Genomic DNA, 23,824 nt, shown 5'->3' with positions numbered 1-23,824 from the left:
ATGCCTATGTGAGTGCTGTTTTTGGAACTAACAAACAGCAGAAAGAGTTCTAAATGGTTCCTAAGAGGAATTTCCCAGGAGTGAAGTTGCCCTGGTAAATCTAGGATTTAAGATTTTAAAAATAAAGCCACAAGCACAAATAATCTCTCTGAATAGAAGCTGCATCATTAACTGAAGAATGGGCTCTACTCAGAAGAATTTGTACCACAATAAATACTTGTTCAAAGAAAGAATGGAAAGAGAAAGTCTCTGGATTGATCAGAGGTCAGCTAGTGGTCCTATCTTTTAATAGAAAGGAGAATCAGGGACCCCTGGGTGGCTCAGCAGTTGAACACCTGCCTTCAGCCCAGAGCATGATCCTGGAGTCCCAGGATCGAGTCCCACATTGGCTCCCACCATGGAGCCTGCTTCTCTCTCTGCCTATGTCTCTGTCTCTCTCTGTGTCTCTCATGAATAAATAAATAAAATCTTAAAAAAAAGAAAAAAGAAAATCATATGGTTAAACTTAAAACTCATGTGCAAATGGAGGGTTTGTAAGCTCTAATAGCTAATGAATGGCTACTTTTGCTTTTTGAAGTATAGTCAACACACAATGTTATGTTTTAGATGTATGTCATAGTGATTCAAAATGCATGGGTATTTTAACGGCTAGTTAGTGAAGACTGAGGCATAATAAACCACAGGGGTCAAAGGAAATTACCAGTAACTGGATTTAAAGAGGTACCACTAACACTCTGAGGGTAAATAAATACTGATCTTCTCTTGTTGGTTTTGTGATAAACATTTTGTCAACTGCTATTTATTCTAGGATTTAACATTAACTTCCTTTTTGTCAAATGCAGTGTTTTTTGTTTTTTCCACCAGTGTTCATCCTCCTCGATCTTTTGTTATCTTTTGGACAGTATTGCACAACGCCCCCTCTTGAAATCCTCTCTGCCCTTGTTTCTGTGACCTGCCCTTCCAATTCAGTTGCGTTTTAACCAGTATTTATTGATCATCTGCGATGTGCCAGACACTGGACTATCACCATTCATTTATTAACTCATTCGTCAACATTCATTGAGATCCTACTCGATACTGGGCCCTGTGCCAGTAACTGAGATACAAAGATGGACAAGATACAATCTTGATATAAAGAGCTGCAAAGTCCAGTGAAGGAGAGGCTGAGGATCATGGAATGACAAGGCTACAATAGAAGTACAAAGTCAGAGGCTGTGGCCCCAGAGAAAGAATCAGTTGTGGGAGGGGAATATGGTGCATTACACAGTGGCACCATGGTAAAACTTCAATAGATATTGTCAAAGGAACACAAAACCTTCCAGACAGAGTGACTAGTATGGATAGGGGATCTTTAGGGAGCCCTAATGGCTAAAGTAGTGATTTTCAAATCAGGGGGCCAGAATATCAGGTTCTCTGGAAGGGGTGATAATGGGGATAATGTTTACCTGAAAGAGATCTTTTTTTTTTTTTCTTTTTTTAGATTTTATTTATTTATTCATGAGAGACCCAAAGAGAGAGAGAGGCAGAGACACAGGCAGAGGGAGAAGTAGACTCCATGCAGGGAGCCCGATGTGGGACTCTATCCCGGGTCTCCACATCAGGCCCGAGGCTGAAGGCGGTGCTAAACTGCTGAGCCACCCTGGCTGCCCTGAAAGAGATCTTTTTTTCCTACTGTTACTAAATAATAACACTGTTAAATTTATCAGTAAACTGATAAATTTTATGGGCATGCATATTTAAAACCACATTATATAAATTATTAATTTACATGCTCAGTTTTATACATTTTAATTTTTTTAAAATTTTTATTTATTTATGATAGTCACACATAGAGAGGCAGAGCCATAGGCAGAGGGAGAAGCAGGCTCCATGCACCGGGAGCCCGATGTGGGATTCGATCCTGGGTCTCCAGGATCGCGCCCTGGGCCAAAGGCAGGCGCTAAACCGCTGCGCCACCCAGGGATCCCAATTTTATACATTTATATATTAACAGTGAGAATAAAATTACTGTTTTCATAATAAAAATTGCAAAGCTGGTAGAAAAATTTAGAAGATACAAAGGTTCTGCAACAAAGCCACTATCCTCTGAGGGGTACTGGTGAGATTTTTATGTTTAACAAAAGGGGGAGCAGAATATTGGGTTGCCAAGGACTGTATCCGGTAGGCGAGGGTTTGTCAACCAGAATCAGAATCCCCTGGCGGGGGGTGGGGGGTGGTTTCCATTTTCTTTTTTAAGAGATTTTTAAATTTATTTTGAGAGAGCATGAGAATGTGTGAATTGTAGTAGCAGAGAGGGACAAGCAGACTCCCCACTGAGCAGAGATCATGACCTGACCTGAAATCAAGAGAGTTGTTGGCCCAACTGACTGAGTCACCCAATACCCCTGGAGGGGGTGGGTCTCATTTTCAAAAGCAAATTCCTGGGCCCTACCTATATTAGTCAGGGTTCTCCAGAGAAACGGAACCACTAGGGTATAGATAGGTTGAGACATAGACAAGTCCCGAGATCTGCACTGGGCAGGTTGGGGACCCAAAGAGGGTCGAATCAGAAGGCAGGAAGAGACCCAACGTTCCAGTTCAATGAGCCAGGCAGGAGTTACTGCTCTTTACTCAGCCTTTTTGTTCTATTCAGGTCTTTGACCAATCGAATAAGGACCCCTCACATGAGGAGGAGGCAGTCAGTCTGCTTTTCTCTGGCTACTCACTCAAATGTTAATCTCCTGAAACACCCAGAATAATGTTTGACAGCAGGTCCTCGGCACCCTATGGTCCTTCCACTTCACCATATAGTGCATACTGAAATTTGAGACCTTTGCAGGTCACTTGGAATCCTGGAAGGTTTTCAAGATGGGAAGCGATTTGATAATATTATCTGGGAACCATTTACAAAGGGATCCCTGGCCTTTGGGTGGGAGGTGAAGGGTGGTGGGAGAGGGAAGGTGAGATGGGATACAGTGAGGTAGAACCAGATTGGAGATCAGGACGCAGTGGTGAGAAAGCGTCTTCTCTACAGTGCTGAGGACTCCTGTTCCCCTCCCTGTTGCTACATTACAAATGACCCCAGTGCTTAGCTTAAATAATAGCAGATCAGGAATTTGAGAAGGACAGCCCTGGGCAGTTGAAGCTTGCAATGTCCTCTGTTGTTGCACTTAGATGTTGGGTGAGGCTTTTGTCACCTCCTCCTGACTGGGACCCACAGGAGGTCATTCATATGGGTGACATTCGACACTACCTCTCTAGCATAGTAGTCTGACTTCTTCCATGGCATCAGGCTTCACTGCAAGAGAAACAGGCAGGAGCTTTTTCTGGACCTAGGCCCAGAAGTCACACAGCATCACATCTACTTTCTTTCTTAGTCAAAGCAGTCCCGAGCCTGCCCAGATTCAAGGGGAGGGCAATTAGTCCCCACCTCTTGATGTGGGCAGCAGCCAGGTCCCAGTGTAGAAGAGCATGTGAGATGGGAGATACCGCAGCGATCTCTGGAAGATACGTTCTGACATAGCTCCCAAGCCCACCTCTTTTGTCCTGACCTGCTTACTCCTTTTTTTGTTTGTTTTTTTTAAGATCTAAAAAATGTATTTATTCATGAGAGACATAGGCAGAGGGAGAATCAGGCTCCCTGTGAGGAGCCTAATGAAGGACTCGATCCTAGGACCCCAGGGTCACGACCTGAGCCGAAGGTAGATGCTCAACCTCTGAGCCACCCGGGTGCCCCTACTCCTGTTTTATATACAAAACCTCCCACAAGATAACTCCACCTGGATGTCTCGTATTAACTGAAACTCCAGTCTAAAAATTTATCACAAAACTATCTCAATAATCTTTTTATTTTGTTATTGTGATAACCTTAAAAAGCACATAATAGACTACTCCTTTTCTTTCTCTAAAGATAACTTGCTACACACTCCTATCTTTTCTTCCTTCTTCACATTGGCTCTTGAATTCTCTTCATCCCCTGCCATCACCCGGTCTGATCCCTCCTCACCCCTTGGCCTTTGCTGCTCTTCCCACCTCCATCCCTTCCCTTGCTCCTATCCATTTACATATCCCAGCCTGGTTAGTGTTGCCCGAGTCCCACACCGCACTTTCCTCCTCCATATTCTGGAGTGGCCTCTAATGGAAGTCCACTCATCTTGCTTTCTGCCAACGAGTCCCCTGGAAAGTGAACTGTGAAACAGTATAATTGAGCATGCAAGGTGTTTCTCCAGGATTGACTTTGAGATGGACACCTGACGAAGGGAAGGTGTTGTGCCCAAGATTGCGAATCCGAGAAACCACCAAGGAGCCGACACTCGATGCAAGTACACGAGAGTTTATTTACAAGCTTGAGCTTGGGTCCGAGTATACTCCACACAGCAGAGCAGGGGCTTGGACCCTGAAGTGGGTTACAGCTGGTTTTTTATGGGCTGGTCTAGGGGATTTTCAGAAGGGGTGGAGGAAATTTTTTTTTTTTTCCTTTCCAATATGGGGAAAGGGTGGGGGAGTTTCTTAAGATCTGATATGGGATTCTCTGCCGAGGGCATTCTGAGCTTTATTGTCTTTCCGATATGGGATTCCCTGCCTAGGACATTCTGCAGTTTTTCCTGTAAAGTTCAGCTCTTATTCCCAGGGGCCTAAGATGGCTGTACTTGTGCTAATGCTAAACTTGAGGTGGCATGGCCTTAATTTTTCTCAACCTCCACAAAGGGAACAAGGATTGGGAAGAAGAAGAGGTGGAGATGGAATCAGACCTGGCAACAGCTGTAGCCAACCCCATGGGGAGCTCTGGAATTAAAAATCACACTAGTTGGTGGCCTTCAGTGTTGTCCCAAGATGGGCTTGGAGGCTAGTCCTTGACATTTCTGCACTGTTCTATGATTAGGTAGGCCACAGTGGGCAGGAGCATCTCTCAGCACTTGGGGGACCCCCTGAATTAGCTGACAACAGCAGGTGTCTTCCCACAGCATTCCTGGGGAAGTCTTTCAGGCCCCAGAGCGCACCCCACCCCCATCCCCCTGCTTCTTTAATCACATCCTCAGTGCCCACCCTCTTGGTATTCTCAGGCTCACCTTCAAGTCCTTATTTCATTTGACCCTCAACCAACTGCAGTCCAGCTAAGTTAGACACTCTGGGGGGTAAAGAGCGCAGGCATGCCTCTCTTCCCAGATTTTCAGCACAGAGATAACTACGTTTCATCCATAGTCCAAGCTCAAGAGATGCTTGGCGACCTGTTAAACCAGAGTCTCTGATTAATGTAGAGATTGCTCAGCATGTACTGATTCCATTTTCCATTCTCAGGGCAGAAACAAACCACCGCCTGGTCGTCTTCCTGGGGAGAAGAAAGGTAAAACCCACGCTGGCCACCCAGAACTTGCTGTGCCAGATCTGGAGGGGGACCCCAGGGCCTAGATACCAACCTCACTTTGCCTTGAGCAAAGTCCTCTCTCCCATCCCTTTCTTCCTCCCCACACAGCAGAGCCAGGGATCTTTCTGGTCTCACAGGGTGCTACATACATTTAACTAATTAATGGCTATAAAGTGTTGCCCAAGTGCCAAGTGTAATTATGGTGACCAATTATTTTTGCCTGGAGAGGCAGCATTCCAGCCATTGTTGAGGGACAGAGATAAAAGATGGTGTGTTTTCTGGGGGCCCTGGAGAACCCGGGCTGTTTTCCTGCCCTTGGGCAATCAGGAACCTGGATATGGCTTTCTTCTACTTTGTCATTGTAGCTTCTTTACTGCTACAAGGAGAGGGAAGTACTGGGGGCCAGAAACCACCAGCACGATGTGGCTTTGATGTACTTGGGTTCTGAGGACCACACATAGCAACACCTCTCTCCGGACCCCAGAGAGCTTATGGACAAGACTCACTTGGGGTTTTCCCGCCACATCCCAGTGTCTTCAATTTAACAAGAGCCTCCACAACGATAATAATAACTTAAAAATTAAACCACTTTGGGGCCCCCTAAATGGAAGTTTCCATGTGACTTCTCTATTTAGAGTTCTGCTTCTCCCTCCGGGTAGATTTTATAAATAAGCATTGGGAATGCAGAACAGAATTCAATTTCCATATTGATTCTCTTTCTCTTTTCACATAAGAAACACCAAGTAATTTCATACCTGTGACCTTTCTCCGTGAAGGTTTGTTGAGTCAGATAGAAAAGTAGAAAACTAAATAGGAAAGAAAGAAAAGGAGGAAACGAAAGTAGGGTAACAACTTAAGCAATGTATTTAGAAAGAAACTCGATTCTGTCTTGGGCCTTGAGATATACAGAGCCATCCTTGTATCCTCACTTGGCGTAGCTGAAGCCCTAGGCTAATGGTAGTTAACACTGGTTGCACACTTGCCGTGTGCCAAGCATGTTCTAAGGTGCTTTATAGGCATCATCTCATTTACTTTTCATGTTAACCCTGGAAGTAGATACTATTTAAAAAAAATAATAAAGATGTAATTTATTTAGTTGAAAGTGAGAGAGTGGGAAAGAATCTCTAAGCGGACTTCCTGCTGAGCCTAGAGCCTGACATGAGACTTGATCCCACCACCTCAAAATCACCCGAACCAAAACCAAGAATTAGATGCCCAGCTGACTAAGCCACACAGGCGCCCCTGGAAGTAATACTATTCATCCATTTTGCAGAGTAGAAACTGAGGCCTGTAGGAATTAAGTACTCCAAGTGTCAGTCTGACACCATAGCCTGGACTCCTAACAATGTCACTCTGGGCAACACCATAAATGTGTATGAAAATGTCATTTTTATCAAGGAAAGCCAGGGCACGGTAAGGTCCTGGGATGAAGATTCTCTCATGCCGGCTCATTCTGGACACCTAAAAAGCAGCATGTCCTACCCTGTTCACCCACTCAGGGATGACACAGTCTCATATGTTTTCTTGGTCACGTCTAGATCTCTCAGTTTCTTCTAGGAGGAAGGAAGGAAGTACTGAACCTCTTTTCTCTGAATGAAATCTGAGTCCATGTCCAGTATTTATACTCACTCAGAAGTAATCTTTAAAAGATGTTTTTTCAGGGCACCTGGGTGGTTCAGTGGTTGAGCATCTGCTTTTGGCTCAGGGCGTGATCCTGGAGACCCGGGATCAAGTCCCACGTCCGGCTTCCTGCAAGGAGCCTGTTTCTCCCTCTGCCTGTGTCTCTGCCTCTCTGTCTCTCATGAATAAATAAATAAAATCTTTTAAAAATAAAAAATAAGATGTTTTTTCATATGAAGAACTTTCATGTATGCACCTAAGGGTTGTATACCTTCTCCCCTGCCAGCCTAGGACAGTCCCTGTCCCCATGATGTACTCTCAGAGCATGCTAGACTTTTCCTTCAGAGTGCTTATCATACTATGGAACCGTATACTGGCATAACTATTTGTATCACTCTGCCTCACCAGACTGTAAGCTCCATGGGGGCAGCGATTGGATCTGTGCAGCATCCCGGGGGCCTAGTACAATGCCTGGTACAGAATAGGTATCCAGAGACTTCTGGAGGAATAAAAGATGCTCTCCATGGCACAATTTGTTTCTGAGAAAGTGCTCTGTGGCAAACCTTCTTCTCTGAAACTTTTAAAGATCCAGTGAAATTTGCAGACAAAATCAGAAGTTTTCAACACACGATGACAATCATTTTTGAAATGAGAGTAATGGCCAGCTTTCTACTATGGTCAGGAATATTGTCTGGAAACAGAGGCTCTGGTTCTTGTCCTCTGACTTGGAATACTACTCACAGCATGATGATGGTCCAGTGTTTTAATTTTTCAGTGTGGGGCAGCCCAGGTGGCTCAGCGGTTTCACGCCACCTTCAGTCCAGGTTGTGATCCTGGGGTCCTGGGATCAAGTACTGTGTCAGGCTCCCTGTATGGAGCCTGCTTCTCCCTCTGCCTGTGTCTCTGTCTCTCTCTCTCTCTCTCTGTGTCTCATGAATAAATAAAATTTAAAAACCTTTAAAAAAATTCTCTGTGTGTCCATTTCCTCCTAGATAGAACGGGGCCAATGCCCACATCAAAGCAACGATGTAGAAGTTAAATGAGTTACAAATGAATGTTCAGAACTGCAACTGCTGCGTGGACATCCATAAATGTTGGCTGTTACTGTCAATGTTGGCCTTACCTTAGAACTCATATAGATTTTTATACTGCAGGTATGTGTCATTCCTAAAAATTCGCAGGATATGAAAGCAAATTGAGGCCAGTTATAAAGGTATCTGAACCCTAAGTCCCTGCTGTCGAGTTGCCTTATGAGGCCAAAGAGCACGTCTCCCAACCCCAGCCTCCAAGGGTCATTTGTTTTATTGCATTTGTTCCATGGTTGCCAGAAGCAGGGAATTCCTGGTTTTCCAAGGCCTCTGGTTGAGCTTAGAGATTCGTGCTTGCCCTACCACCTGGTTGGAGGAGATGCCTTAATTCAGAGAACTTGCTCCATGAAGGGAGTGGGTCTCCCTGAAAGTCATCCAAGTGGGACCATCACCCTCCCCTCCGCAGCCCTGCCCATTCTCTCTTCTGCTCCAGGACTTTCTTTCTAATTGCTTTGCTTTAATTCACCCTTTAGATTTTGGCCCCAGGCATCTCCAATGGCCAAGTTTTCTGACTAACAGAAATTCACTGCTTTGAGCACTTCACAAAAATGTTGACTCAAAAACCCACAAAAACACAATAGGGTAGGCGCTAGCATTACCTCCATTTTACAGATGATGGCGCGGAGAGGACAAGAGGTTGGCTGACCTCCCCAAGGTCACTCAGCCAGGAGGTGGGAAGCCAGTGCTTGAAGCAGGCTCTGGGCCTTGCCACACCACACTGCCTCTGAAGGAGGGTCTCCCCACCCTGCCCCGGGGGAGCTCTCCTTGAACATTCTCCACCAGGTCTTGGGTCCTGGAAGAGAAACAAAGATGTGAGCTGGATCGTATGGGTTGCCATGCTGGATTTTCGACTTACAGCCCTGGGAAGAAATGGGAATAACAATAGTAATAGTAATACATATATATTTTTTAAAGATTTTATTTATTCATGAGAGACACGGAGAGAGGTAGAAGGAGAAGCAGGCTCCTCACAGGGAGCCTGATGTGGGACTGGATCCCAGGACTGTGCCAAAGGTAGACGATCAACCACTGAGCCACCACTGGGCTCACCCATATGAGCCCTTTTTATGGTTGTTTTGAGCATTAACTTGCACATTAAGCACTTAGAACAGTGCCTGGCAAATAGCCCTCAATGCTTTTTCCTGCCTTTTTTGGGGAGTCCCATACATTCTCAGGAGACCGAAGCAGCAATGAATGCCTTTTTTTTTTTTTTTTTCCCCCAATGAATGCTTTTGTAGAAAGAATGGTAAACTTGGAGTCAGGAGATAAGGTCTGTGCAAGCCAGCTTTTGCCTACTGTATGGTCACATGTACAGCATTTTTCTTGTCTGAGGCCTCACTTTTGTCATCCCAAGATGGGTATGAAAATAATTTCATTCTGCCCAGACAGTGCCTGTAAAAGAGCATTGCAAATTCTAAATCTAAAACACCATGGCAGCAGTGATTAAAGAATTGTCCCATTTTGTTACTGTGGCTTCTGCTAGGAGAGGGCAGGCTGTTGCCTTTCAGACAGTCTTCAGACTAAAAGGACCTCTGCTTTTTAGACTTCTACCACTGGAGGTTCATTCTCCCACTGGAGAGTCTCCTGGGCTTTTTGGTTTTCAAGACTCCCTTATTAAGGAAGTCCGAGAAAGTGGAGAGGCCAGTGTGTCTTGGGGGAGAGAAGTCCCAGGGACGTGACTGCTGTCTTGAAGGAACTGACAGGGTCTCATGGTGTGAAGAGATCAGACTTCGAGTCGCTTACCCAAGAGGCAGGAAGTACAAGTGACAAGAGGCAGCTTTGGTGTCAAAAAGAAAGGAAGAGCATTCTTTTTAATATGTCTCCCATGGGACGCCTGGGTGGTTCAGCCCTTGAGCGCCTGCCTTCAGCTCAGGGCATGATTCCCAGATCCTGAGATCAAGTCCCGTGACGGGCTCCCTGTGAGGAGCCTGCTTCTCCCTCTGCCTGGGTCTCTGCCTCTCTCTGTGTATCTCTCATGAGTAGATAAATAAAATCATTTTAAAAAAATGAATATAGCTCTCAGAATGTGGAAAAGTCTGCCCCGAGAGTTCCCTGTCAGTAGAGGCATTCAAGCCAACTTGAGACCATTCAGTGGGGAATGGGACAGAGGGCCCTGTGGTGAGGTAGGAGGGGGGAACCTAGTGGAGTGGAGCCTGGGAATTCTAGTTGGTCCTAGGAGGGCGGCTCGCCCGGAGGTCCTGAAGGAGGGCCCGGAGGGAAAGGACTGCCAGAGGGGCCGCTGTAGGCGCCCGGGCTGTAGGAGCCCAAGCCGTAGGAGCCCAGGCTGTAGGAGGCCGGGCCGTAGGAGCCCAAGCCGTAGGAGCCCGCAGCTGCCCGCAGTCGTTGGCGAGGGTGGAGCAAAGCCCCGGCCCGGGAGCCGCCCGCCGCGCCCCGCGGAGCCTCTGGCCCGGCGACCGGCAGGGGGCAGGAGAGACCGCGGGTGCCGGGCGCGTCCGCTGGGGGAACCGGGTCACTCGGTCCGCCGGCGGCCGGCGTCCCGGGGTGCGCGGCCTCCGCTTGCGACAGGAGGGCTCGGGGCCTGCACGGGGCGCCCTGGGGCGGGCGAGGCGGCCGGGCCGGGCCGGGGCCGGCGCAGCGAGCAGCCGTGACCCCCTGGGCGCCCAGCCCCGGGGCTGCGTTCGCAGGCGGCGGCGCGAGCTCAGGGCGCGGGTGCTCGGGGCCGGGTGCGCAGTCACACCTGCCTGCGGCCCGCTCGGGCCACGTAGGCGTTGCAGGACCTCGGCCCCCTTCTCCCGAGCTGGCGGCGGTATTGCGGAGATGCAGTCCGAGTGCTGGGAGCGTGCGGGGCCTCTGCCGCGGGGAGGGCATGGCTGCGGGGGGCTCGGGGGGCCTCCGAAGCAGGGGGGCCGCCTCGGGACCCGCCCACCACTTCCCTCACTGCACCCTGCTCGTGGGCGAGTCCAGAGCCTGGGGAAAGCAGGTCTGCCGCCCGCAGGCTGCCGCCTCTTGAGGCCTTTGAGGGCTGAGAAGCAGGGAGGTTGGAACAGGCCTGGAAGGCCAGGCGTCCGGAGGATAGAATGCGGAAGGAGCCCCTCCTGAAACTCCAGCTACTCCTGGGACCTTAGGAGGCCGTGTGTTTTCTCCACTCGCCTGCAGCAAGGCCCCTTCCTGCCGCCCCTTCCTCTCCAGTACAGGGAGAGGGTGCTGGTGCTTCTGCAGGCCTAAAGCTTGCTGCCTCTTAATGAGGAAGGAATCTTGGAGAACTAATTTGAAACCCCAGCTTTACTGATTAAAAACAAAAGACCAAAACCCTGAGGCTCAGAAAACAGTGGGGCAGGGAAAGGAAAGTTCTTATCCTTGTCAATTGCTTCTAGAATCTTCATCCATCACTGTTTGGAAAAAGTGGCTGGATCCCCTATAGTGAGCTGCCCAAATCTAGGAGTCTCTTCCTCTCCCTGAGGATTTCCCTTTGCCCACATCCTCCCTACTTCACCTCTGGCCACTTCTTACATTATCCAGCCTCAGGTGTGAGGCAGAGTGACTTCTCCCAGCCGCAGGGAGAGCTTTCTTTCAGATTTTATTTTTTTTATTTTAGAGACAGAGAGAAAGAGAGAGAGAACAGGGGGAGGGGCAGAGGGAAAAAGGATAATATTAAACAGACTCCTTGTTGAACACAGAGCCTGACATGGGGCTTGGTCCCAGGACCCCGACACCATGACCCCAGTCAAAACCAAGTCGGATACTTAACTGCCTGAGCCACCCAGGCGCCCCGCAGCCAGTGGTTCTGAGGTTGGGGAGGACTGAGCAGCATAATGTGATAAAACTAACTGATTCCAGTAGGAATCCCAGCACTGCTATGTGCTGGCTGTGAGACCTTGGGCAAAATATTTCCTATCCCAAGCCTCAGTTTTCTCCTCTGTAAAATGGGGACAGCGTAGTATTTTCCTTATAGCTACTATTCCTTCCAGTTCCTTCTAATCTGAGCTAGGAAGGGAAAATAAACTCAACAGCCTTCCTTTTCCTTGGGAGAGCTCAACAGCAGGACCCCAAAGGAGAGGGGTGGGAGCCAAAAGCTGGGATCTTCTAGTCCAGCCACTAGGAGCTTTGGGGTGGCTGAAATAGCCCAGGACTGTGGCCCAGCCCATCTCTCCCCGCACAGTGCAGTGTGACTGGATCCTGGTTGCAGTGCCTCTTTGCCCCTTAGTATCCTCCTCCGGGCGATGGCGAGGTTGAGCGCAGTGAGCTCCAGGGTCCCTGCAGCCCTGGGCCCCCTGACACTCGCAGCCGCAGAGCCCGGCCCTCGTTCTTTGGGCTGCAGCCTGGGGCTCACACAGCCACTGCAGCTATGGAGGCAGCACTTGGCTACGCTCTGGCCCACTTCCCAGAGGAGGTCACTCGGCCCCAGGGAAGTCCCTGGTTTGCTGGTTTAGATGCTGTGAAGGGCCAGGCAACAGAGACTTTGGCCTATTGGCATCTGGTTCCAGCCAAAGCTTTTCAGGCAAGGAGGAGGAGGAGCTGTGGGGTTGGCAGAAGCCGTGAAAAAAACAGACTGGAGCTCGCAGTCTGCGGCCTTGCTTTGAAACCCACAGCTTCAGGGCGCCCGGGTGGCCCAGTCGGGTAAGCGTAGGCCTTGGCTCAGGTCGTGATCCCGGCGTCCTGGGTGGAGCCCCACTCTGGGCTCCCTGCTTAGCTGGGAGGCTGCTTCTCCCTCTGCCCCCCACCCCCGCTTGTGCTCTCTCTCTCTCCCTCTCTCTAAAATAAATAAATACGATCCCGAAATCCACAGCCTCGGCCACCTGGGAAACAGGAAGGCTCAAAAAGAAACAATGGCCAGCGGCCCAGGGTAAGTCTCCCAATTTGAAAAGTCCTGGTTAAGGGATGGATTCCATGTGAGGGGAGGGGTCCTGGCAGGAGGAGGCTCTGCCGAAGCAAACAGGCAGGGGTCAAAGCAGGCACCCCTCGCTGACTCAGGCGGTCTGCAAGCAGTGGTCAGGGTGTCCTCTGTGTGAGGCGGGGTGCCAGCGGAGGGGTCACACAGGCCTGGCTTGCGGGGCTCTGTGATCTACGAAGCATGCATGTGGCGTGGACCGAGCCTCATGGGGGGGGGCGGGGGGGCTCCAAGGGCTCCCAGGAGGCTGCTCAGCGCTTCAGCTTGGACGAGTCAGGTCTCTCTGCCCTTGGGCGGTGAGTCCTGCTGAACGCCCGCCTCATTCATCCAGGGCTACACGTGCCAGGCACACCGGCCTCCGCAAAGTCAGAGTCATGCGGTGACCTGTTGGCTGTTGCAATAGCTGTCTGGGGTCACCGGAGGCCGGGGTGATTGTGGTCATTCTGGTTTGCAGATACGCAAGGACCAGTCAGGAGTGCCTCACCCAGGTTGGCCAACTTCTGAGGCGTGTCCAACTACTTCCAGTCTTGTGTCCGTTCCAGTAAGATCCCGGCTCCCACAGTCCTCCTATTGCCTTGTAGCAAGGATGAGTAACACCCCCCACCCCCATCCTATGCAGACTGGGCAGATTTTGCCAGAAATGTAGGCATTTCCAGGGAAAATCGGCTACTCTTGTTGCCTGTCCTCACAGTAAATGAAGAGGTAGCTTAGCAGTTGCTGGATGGGCAGGAGATGCTCGGTTGCCCTCTCCTTCCATGGACACTTCAGCTTGAGACTGATGCCCTCCAACTCCACAACCCCCACAACGCCACCTTGATGCCTCCACTGACACTTGGCAGCTCCACTCCAGGACTCCTTGGTGACTCGTGTGGAGGAAAACCATGGCCTTGCAGAGCCAGGGAGAGCCCACTGGAGTCCCGGTGAAGGCCTCTCAGTAACCAGATAACCTTGAGCAAATTTTGGAACCCTCTGAATCTGGGCCCCCTCATCTGTTGAAACGATGAAAACCAATCAGGCTAAATCAAATGAACAGCTTGGTTCTGAGAATTGAATGAGTTAGCCTGTGTGAAGCCTCCTAACTCTAAGAAAATATTTAATACTATTCTTCATGGGGTAGGGGTGGGGGGACCTTGTGGCAAGAAGAAAGGTTATGGGAATGACAATCTCTGGGCACTTAAAGATATGCCAGTTGCTATGCTCAATCCTTTTTTTATACTGTGTTATCTCAGTTAAGCTTCCCAGTAGTATGAATCTCCCCTTTTTTTATTTTTTATTTTTTTTAAAGATTTTATTTATTTATTCATGAGAGACACAGAGAGAGAAAAAGAGAGAGAGAGAGGCAGAGACACAGGCAGAGGGAGAAGCAGGCTCCATGCAGGGAGCCCGATGTGGGACTCGATCCTGGGACTCCAGGATCACACCCTGGCTGAAGGCGGCGCTAAACCACTGAGCCCCCCGGGCTGCCCAATCTCCCCCTTTTTTAAAAAAAGATTTTATTTATTTATTCCTGAGAGAGGCAGAGACACAGGCAGAGGGAGAAGCAAGCTCCTTGCAAGGAGGCTGATGCAGGACTCGATCCCAGGACCCCAGGATCACTACCTGAGCCAAAGGCAGACTCTCAACCACTGAGCCACTCAGGGGCCCCTGAAGCTCCCCATTTTGCAGATAGAGTAACTGAGGCTCTAAGATGTTAGGTTACTAGCCCAAGGTCATAGTGATCAAAAGGCTGACACAGAGCCTAAGAGCTAAACATCTCAGATTCTCTGCTATAATTTCCACTTTCCAGCAGGGACTTCAAGGTTCTTCCCTGAAATATATTCTCATTCTATCTTTGGGGTTTTGTTTTGATAAGCAAGACCTTCCTGAAAGGGCTTTGCGTCCCTCATGCTAATAGTTACTCCTTCTGAGTGTTCAGAGAACTGTGGTTATGTTTATCCCTTACACTTTCCATGTGTTGTGTGTATTTACACGTCTGTCTCTGGCACTAAGGGGACTCCCTTTGAGGCCACAGAGTCTCATCTTATTTTTCTTTGTTTCTTTGCCAAATGACTCTTACCCAACATGCTTTGCCATGCCTCAGGCTTTTGGTAAATGTTTGTTGACTTGAGGTGTGTGTGTGTGTGTTAGGCAGTAGAGTAGAGAGTAGAGTAGAGAGCATGACAGACCTGGGTCAGAATCCTTACTCCCCCTGACTATGTGACCCTGGGCAAGTCACCCAGCCTCTCTGGGCCTCCCTCAGTGTCCTCCGCTCTAAAATGGGAGTATAGTACCACCCATCACGGTGTATTGTGAGGATGAAAAAAAGGCACACAAAGCATTTGCACCCATCACGGTATATTGTGAGGATGAAAAAAAGACACACAAAGCATTTGCACAGTGCCTGGCACATATCCTGCCCTCAGCAAACGATCCATCTTATGACACAAAGGGGTGGAGACTGGACAAGCTGGATGGTGGTGACGTGGAAGATGGAGGTAGCGCTGGGAGACGTGCAGAACCGAGGATGCTGCTAACCACCAAACTTGCTTACTTCTCAGGGCATGATGGAATGGAGATAAAGTAAAAGGAAAGAGATATTTTAAGGAAAGTTCAGTAAATGGAGAGAAGCCAACAAAATGAGTGTAAGCTGGGATGAGGGGGGAAGGAACTGGCTCAAAGCAGGACGAGCCTGCAGCCGCGGCCCAGACACTGTCCAGGGTGGAAGGGCGGGCCTGGGGAAGGGAGAGATGTGCCCCCCCAACCAGAGGAAGAAAAAGGGTGGGGGGGGGGTGGTGGCTGGAGGGTGACATCGCACTAGGGTGGCTGTGGAAGGAGCAGTTTCTGTCTCGAGCCAAAAGGAGGATCCGAAAGCCAAAAAGGATGAATAATCCAGGCTTTGGGCTCAAGGCGGGAGGCAGCTGTTCATTTATGGCTTGATGAACACTTAACTAAGTCTCTCCAGCAAGTTTAAGAAATGCCCTCTAACAGTTTGGCCCGAGAGAGACGTCTTTAGCCGGAGCACGTCTTTAGCCGGAGCACGTGCCTCACTGAGGACCCCCCCGCCCCCGCCCCGCAGGTGGGAGCAGAGAGCAAGGGAAGTGAGGTGCCCAGGCCTCCAGGGCCAGTCTGGAGAGGACCACCTGCCAGCCCTGGGGTGAGGCAGAGAAAGTTGCCAGACAGTGTGAGGCAGGCTTTCTGTTGCCAGACTCTGGGCCTCTTTGTAGACTCAAGCAGGGCCTTTCTAGGCTTCAAATCCAATCTCTGCAACTTAAATCGAAATTTGCTGACACAGGAGAGGCGGTAGGGGTAGGGGCAGTGCGGAGGGGTTCCACCTGCAGGAGGTTAGGGGAGGGAGGAAGGCTGAGGTTAGGGGCCTCTTTCCGTAATGCATAACCGAGGTACTGCTCTCAGCTGGGGCACCTGCTCTTTCCTGTGACCGTCACTCAGCTGTTTGTCCGCAGGGAGACAGGAAGAAGCTTGCCAAGTGACGGCAGCCAAGTCATTAACCAGCCTGCAGGGGCAGAAATGGTCTTTCTGGCCTCAGCGACAGAGAGGGAGTGTCCAAAGCAATTTGTGGGCTAACTTGAAAGGTGACGTGGGCAGGGAAGTGGCCGGGGCGGCGCGAGTTCCTTCATCCACGGAGCCTTGAGGCGGACGTGCCCTGCCTGTTATCCAGAAGAGCGCCAGGAGTCAGGAGCCCAGAGGAGCCTCTCCGGCCAGGTGTGAGGAGAGCCTGTGGATGGATGTGTGCCTGCGTGAATGCACCTGGTCTCCTGGCTCTCCCCACTCCAACGCAGGCCCGGGGTGGGAGTGGGGGGGCTTCTGCTCTAGGCACTCACTCAGGGATGCGGGCAGCCCCCTTTGCCATCTTCAGCACGAAGCTGCCCTGCACTCCAACCTCCAGCTGATGGGGAAAGAACTAGAGCCTGCACCCGGGATGTGCTTCTGATCAGGCCCGGAAGCAGAGCACATCACCCCATTGCCACTGGCCAGAGCTCATTCCCAAGGACACGACTACATTGCGAGGCAGGCTGGGAAATGAAGCCTAGCTCTGTGCCCAGGAGACACAGAATGGATTTGGTGATCTGCCACATGCCCCAAATCACACAGGACATTTGGTGATTGAGGATGGGGAAGAGGCCCCTGAGGAATAAACGGATCAAAGAGCTATGGAGGGCTTTGGGCTGTATCCCACCTTAGGGTGGCCTTAACAGATGCCCCCTTCTATAGCCTCAGGAGCTGGGGGCCGGAGGGGATGATTTGTTGGGGGAGCCCTGTAAGATGTAGTTTTGAGCTCAGAAGTACCAGGAAGCTCTTGGCCTGGAGCAATGGGTGCCCTGGGGGCCTAGAGAGTGCTCTGAAGAGAGGGCAAGATGAGGCTCCAGGGAGCCTTAGGTCCTGCCCAGGTCACACACCCTGCACCGCAAGACCTGTGCCCCATCTTTGTGGAAGGGGGAGTCAGGGAGCCAGAGCCCAGGAGGAGAGGCCAAGTTGGAGGTTAGTGGGCAGAAGGGGTGCCACTGCTCTGGAAGGTCAGGCCACAGTGGGAGAGCAGGGGGCCCCCCCGCATCTGCTGAGGGGGGCCACAGAGAACAGGGCAAGGACAGAGAACGGGACAAGGGAACCAAGGTACTCCCTTTGTTCGTGGTGTAAGAGGGGTGGCAATTTAATTCTGATATTGTTACTTTTGGGTGTCACAGAGCTAGCCAATAGAATTTTCTGTGATGATGGCTATTTCCACCTACACTGTGCAGTGTGGTAACCACTGCCATGTGTGGCTGCTGAGCACATAAGTACTGCTACTGAGGAACAAAGGTTTAAATTGTCTTCATTTTGGGCAGCCCGGGTGGCTCAGCAGTTTAGCGCTGCCTTCAGCCCAGGGCGTGACCCTGGAGACCCGGGATCGAGTCCCACGTCGGGCTCCCTGCATGGAGCCTGCTTCTCCCTCTGCCTGTGTCTCTGCCTCTCTCTCTCTCTGTGTCTCTCATGAGTAAATAAATAAAAAATCTTAAAAAAAAAATAGCCACCAGTGGCTAGCAGCTACCCTAGTGGACACTGCATGCATGGTTGCAGCTTAGAAGTAGGGTGTGGGCCGTCAGTAACTTTTACAGGTTCTCCTCATTCAGCGCCAACCCAGCTTTGCCCCGTAAGTGAGGCCTGGGTGGCCGGCAAGTCTAGCTCCACCCTGAGGTGTGGGTGAATTTTGGCCTCTTAGATTCTCATTTGCTTTGACCCCTGAGGGTCTGTGAGGCTGACCTGCACAGCAAGGCCTGGGGAAGAGCGAGGAGTCTGTGCACTGAGCAGCTGGGAAGCATTGCTCAATCTTTATGGTCCTAATTCTGGAGCTCTGGAAGGAGCTTGAACCCTGTGTTCTCCACCCTTGGTTTCAAGGCGTCGAGCTTTGGTCACCATTCCTCCATCTGAGGAATGGTGGTATAGGAGGGTCTGAGCTATTGAGGCCTGGCCAGCATATTCTGGAAGATACTTAGGGGCAGTGTCGCAGCTCGAGGAGGAGACATGTAATTGCATCTGCCACTCACCTGCTCCGTGCTCAGACTGTCTAAACGGGAAATGCTTTGATGCCCACCATTCCCCTGCCCCCAGCTTCATTTTGAGCCATCAGCACTTTGTGCCTTTTGAGCACGTCCCCTCTCCTGGTTCTGAGGCCAGCTGAACCAGCTTTTCTTCGAAGACTGTTGTCAGTGTCCACCATCCTCTCATTTCAAAATATTAAAGAAATCATTATTAGACACGACTGTCTCTGTCTGTCCCCGAGGGACCCCCAGGCCCAGCGCTGCCTTGCCAGTGCTCAGAGCAACACCTGAGCCCCTGGGATCAGCTCTACGCTCAAGACTGCCCCTGCCCTCCCCTCTTGACATAGTTCTTTCTCCCATTCGTCTCTACTCTCCTCGCCTCTGGGGAGAGCTGGTTTTCATCCTCTGTGCAGGATACAATTGCCCAAAGACAATATTGGAAGGTGATGAGAGGGAGTTTATGAGAAAGAGTAGAGCACAGTGTGGCTTCAGGGCCTGCGGATTGGAGTCCAGGTGGGGTCTGGTTGCTTTCTGCCCTTACCCCTGGGGTCCACTTTTCCTTGGGCCCAAGCTTTTCTCCCAGCCTTGAAGGCTGCCCACTCTGTATGTGCCAAGTCCTGGCTCCAGCCCTACCTGAGTCCCCTACCTCTGACCTCACTAGGGCTCCCAGGCCTTCTTAGAACAGGTATAGTTTCAGCTCAGGAGAAGGCTAAGCCATGTTGCCCTGTGTAACCTCTTCCAATGGGCCCTCAGTGGCTCCCCAATAAAAGCCAGACTCCTCAGCATGACTTAGGAGGTAGGTCATAGCCTGTTCCTCTTCCAGCCCCATACACTAAAGAGGCCAGGGGGCTCCCCTTCTTGATCCCCCCAGCTCGTGCATGAGGTCTGATGGCCTGGTGGAAGGCCTGTCCCTCTGGGCATAGCCAAGATTACTCACAGCTTCCTGTGAGCTATCTAGAAGTCCACTCATTTCTCTTCTGCTCTCAGAATGCCCTCGCTGTATATCACCTTTTGGATCTTCTCCACATACCACCTCTGAAAAATATACCTTATCTCCCTACCACCAGACAGCTGGCAGTGTTCTCTCCTGATTCTGTCAAAGCACCCCTGTGAGGTTTTCTTGTTTTATCCGCACGCCAACTCTTAGCATAGCACCAGCACCCACTTGCACTCACTCTTATCATCAGGTTGAATAAAATGAAACCCACCCTGACCACCAGCCCGTGAGGCTTTCTCCCAGCCTGAAGCCAGGTTGTGGTCTGTGGCCCAGAGCTGAGAGATGGGACAATGAATGAGGGCCTACACTTGATATAGTTGAGCAAGGGCTCTTGCACAGTCTATACTAAAAGCTGACATTTCTCATGCGTGTCCTCTACCCCCAGCCCCCTCCTCTCTGAAGGATGGAGACCCAGGTGGGCTGGCAGAGTCTCTTTAACAGCGCAGATGCTCCATAAATATTTATCGGATGATTAACTCCCAGTGCTCAGCTCTCAGGATGAAGCTGAGCACAGATTAAGTTTGGTTGCTGTTGTTTTATTCTGTATTGTTTTCCGGTCTACAGGGAAGTACAAAGGCTTGTCCTAGGGACAACCATTGTAAGCCACATCTCCCTACCCACTGCCCCTTTATGCATCTATAGTCACAGATTTCAGAGCTGGGGCCAGCAGGCTCTCCCCCATCTCTGGACTGCTCTCTTGGGACCGGCTTCCCACAGCCTCCCCCGTCCCTGGGTGCAGCCAAGACGTCTTATTCATGGATGCTCCTTCTGTGCAGGGCTTTGGTGGTGGCTGCTCTTCCACCACTCTGCCACTCGCTCAGCCAGGGCCCTGCCAAGTTTCCTCCTCCACACCTGATGGTGCACCTGGCCGGGTTCTCAGCCTCCACTTGGGATTGCTTTCTGTGGTTCCAAGCCGGGCTGCTTTTCCCTCTCCTCTAAAGGAACGCTGGTGCCTGGGCCATCAGCAACTGGCCACTCCTTTTCTTTCCCCTGGCCTCTCCCCAGGTGGATCTCCTGCAGTGATGCTGGGGCTGTCTTTAGCACAACCACACATGGCCTTCTCAAGCCTCCCTCAGGTGTGCGGTGGATTCCTTGAGAGTAGGCTCCAGGCCTAAGTATGGTTTTGTAACCTCACACATTCTCCAGTTTTGCCCTTAGGACTTTGCAGAGGATAAGCTTTAATGCTTCCTTATCGATCACTTAGAAGTGGAGGCTCAATAAGGGGTTTGTGTAACTTGGGACCTCTTCCATTAGGACAATGGGACTTGGGATCTTTTCCATTTGGGCAGCATTTTCCAAGGTGTGTTCTGTGGACTGCAGGATATTAATAGGTGTTCTAGGATTAGAGGCCCCAAGTTCAACAAAAACACATTTCTTAGTCCCTTTAATATGTTAATTTACATTGTTATTTTCCAAGAAAATGAAAAGATGAGAAGCCTAATACACCTATAGATCAGGGCCTGCATGCACAGGACCCTAACACAGGTGCTCAGGATGGTAGAGAACATCTGCTTATCTCAAGTAAAGTGTAGAAGGTAACTGGTTAGGGCGAAGAGTAGGGTAAGAACAGCAAGCAAAGCCAACCTCACAGAGATGCCCTGTGGATCACAGGCTCACACAGCTAACGCCAGATGGGGGGCTATTAGGTGAGGGGGAGCCTGAGTCTCCTCACTGACATGGTCTTATCTCCTCCCAACCCCAGGGGGAGGTGGGCTGTCATCAATAGCTTACCCAATAAATCTTCACTCAAATCACCATAGCCCTGAACCCCACAGCCAGATTCCAGATACAGAATTTCTAACTAAGTTGCAGATCTTAGAATTTTCTAAGCCAGGGATCCCTGGGTGGCTCAGCGGTTTAACGCCTGCCTTTGGCCCAGGGCACGGTCCTGGAGTCCCAGGATCGAGTCCCACGTCAGGCTCCCTGCATGGAGCCTGCTTCTCTTCTCCCTCCTCCTGTGTCTCTGCCCCTCTCTCTCTCTCTCTGTCTATGATAAATAAATAAATAAATCTTTAAAAAAAAAAAAAGAATTTTCTAAGCCAGTGCTTAAAAGCAACACAGAAGGCTTTCCGTGAGGCTAGACTGGCCTTAGCCAAACCCTTTTTTCCCCTTGAACACCTCCTGGGATTGCTGTGTCTAGGAACACACCTCAGGAAATGCAGCTTAGAGGCACCACTAGCCGGTCTTCGCCGTCACGGAGGAGGCGGCATGTGGTCATCACCGGTGTTTTGTGATCCTTTTGTTTATAAAGAGCATCTGGGGGCATCTGTCCCACTGTGTGACTCTCCCAACCTTCCCCTGCACGGTGAGGCTAACCCAGCCACTGTCCCCATAGTATATAGATGAGAGAAGGCTGAGCGAGCACTGGGTGGAGAGCCCCGAGACATGCATTCGACATTCTACTCTGCCAGCTACGGTTCGTGGGATACGTGTCTCTGACATAAGAACCTCAATCTCACGGGGTTACTGACAGAATGAAATGAAAATGTGGGCTAGAGCACTAAACCCATTAGTGCGATGCATACTGGTGGCACTCGTGCTGCGTGGCTTTTCATGATGAATAGCTACCGTTCACTGGGAGCCAGCTGGGTGCCATACATGGTTCTTGGCACTTTCTGTATGCTATTTAACGTGATCTTGCAATAACCTTGCGGGGTGGCTTCTTACAATCTCCACTCTAGATGAGAAAACTGACGTTTAGAGATGTGAAGTTTGCCCAAGTTTACATACCTACAGCGACACTCAGGAAATTTCAACTCAGTCTAATCACAAAAAGCAATCTGTAATGATGTCTGCTGACGGATGTTACTTAGACTTACCGTGATGACCATTTTGCAATACATGCTAATATCAAATCATGTTGCACACGTGAAACTGATATAATGTGTGTGCCAATTGTACCTTAATAAAAAATCCCCAAAACAGAAAACCTGAACCCAGAGCCAAATCCAAAGCCTCTGTTCCATGCTCTTTAATGTGAGGGGTTGAGATGCTAGCTCTAAAAAAAAATTCTAGGGGCACCTGGCCTGCTCAGTCGGTGGAGCGTGTGATGCTTGGTCTCGGGATTGTGAGTTCAAGCCCTGTGTTGGGTATAGAGAAGCCAACTTACTCCACAAGTGACTGGTGTGACAAGTCTCTTTCCTCTCTGTCTCCTTCTGTTTTCCTCCTTTGGAAAGAGGAGGAAATTGCCACTATTTCCCAAGGCTGTTGCAAGAAGTAAATTGACCTAGAATATGCGAAAGCAGCTATCACAGTGTCTGGCACTTGGCAGGCACTCAATAAGTGTAGCTGAATGAGATTCTTTGTAGCTTATAATCTAGCAAGGACACACACGAACATACTGTAGATATCCTGATTTTTAACACTGAACATAATACCAGTGATGACATCAGTTTTATAATTGTGTTTTTAAAATCAGGTGGTAAGACATGAGGGCAGGGCAGGAGCTAGCGGAATACCTAGAGGTTAAGGGCACCTGCCAGCCTGGTCAGATCCACTTACCAGCTTTAACAGCGGCCCTTGGGAAAGTTAGCTTCTCCACAGTCTTTTAAATGACAGGGTGCTTGTGGGGATTAATGAATATATGCAAAGCACTTAGAACATTGACTGGCACAGGGGTAAGTGCTATATAAGCACCACCCCCTCTCCTGCCATCTGTCTCTCTCTCTGAACCCTTGTAACTCATAAGTGCCCAAGACAAGTTTGGATAATTTTCGTGCTTTGTTTTTGTTGTTGTTGTTGTTGTTGTTGTTTTAGTGTGTACATGTTTTATCGCTCCTACTAGACCTAAGCAATTTGAGGGCAGGATGCTGTCTGATTCAGTCCGCACAGCTCACACCTGGGTAAGGCTCTCTAGAAGTGTTTGCAGAATCAGTGAAGAAATCAATGAATTAGGGGCAGCCCCGGTGGCACAGCGGTTTAGCTGCCGCCTGCAGCCGGGGTTGTGATCTTGGAGACCTGGGATCCAGTCCCTCGTCAGGCAGGCTCCCTGCATGGAGCCTGCTTCTCCCTCTGCCTGTCTCTCTCTCTCTCTCTCTGAATAAGTAGATAGAAAGAAAGAAAGAAAGAAAGAAAGAAAGAAAGAAAGAAAGAAAGAAAGAAAGAAAGAAAGGAAAGAAAGAAAAGAAAAAAATCAATGAATTAGAAACAGCCCTGGGGTCCAGTTCTGAGTGGCACCTGGGGCTGTGTGCTTACCCCGCCCATCAACCCCACAGCTAGCCAGGCCCCTTTACCACCCCGGTGCCCCTGAGTTTCTCTGCTTCTCTTGTCCTGGCTACAGGGATCCCAAAAGAGCTCCTGTGCTCTGGAGAGGCTGACTGAGGCTGACTGAGGCCGCAGGGGTCCAGCTGCCTCTCCCCACAGCCCTTTGGGTAGCCAGGCAGCCAGCACCTGAGGCCACAGACCTGGCTGATG

At 50.1% G+C, this 23,824-nt stretch overlaps 2 long non-coding RNA genes across 2 annotated transcripts; both read left to right on the top strand.

Moving 5' to 3' along the window:
• The first annotated feature begins 12,421 nt into the window (after nucleotides 1-12,421).
• LOC144318666 (uncharacterized) lies at nucleotides 12,422-13,953 on the top strand. The gene is made up of 3 exons (XR_013384726.1): nucleotides 12,422-12,630; nucleotides 12,800-12,856; nucleotides 13,356-13,953. It is a non-coding gene; the product is annotated as an uncharacterized LOC144318666 (long non-coding RNA).
• Nucleotides 13,954-14,379: 426 nt separating this feature from the next.
• LOC144318667 (uncharacterized) lies at nucleotides 14,380-18,632 on the top strand. The gene is made up of 2 exons (XR_013384727.1): nucleotides 14,380-15,522; nucleotides 16,342-18,632. It is a non-coding gene; the product is annotated as an uncharacterized LOC144318667 (long non-coding RNA).
• Nucleotides 18,633-23,824: the final 5,192 nt, after the last annotated feature.

This window comes from Canis aureus, chromosome 8, assembly GCF_053574225.1.
Source record: "Canis aureus isolate CA01 chromosome 8, VMU_Caureus_v.1.0, whole genome shotgun sequence".
In the NCBI taxonomy this organism is placed as follows: Eukaryota; Metazoa; Chordata; class Mammalia; order Carnivora; family Canidae; genus Canis; species Canis aureus.
This window is presented reverse-complemented; position numbering and strand designations above follow the sequence as displayed.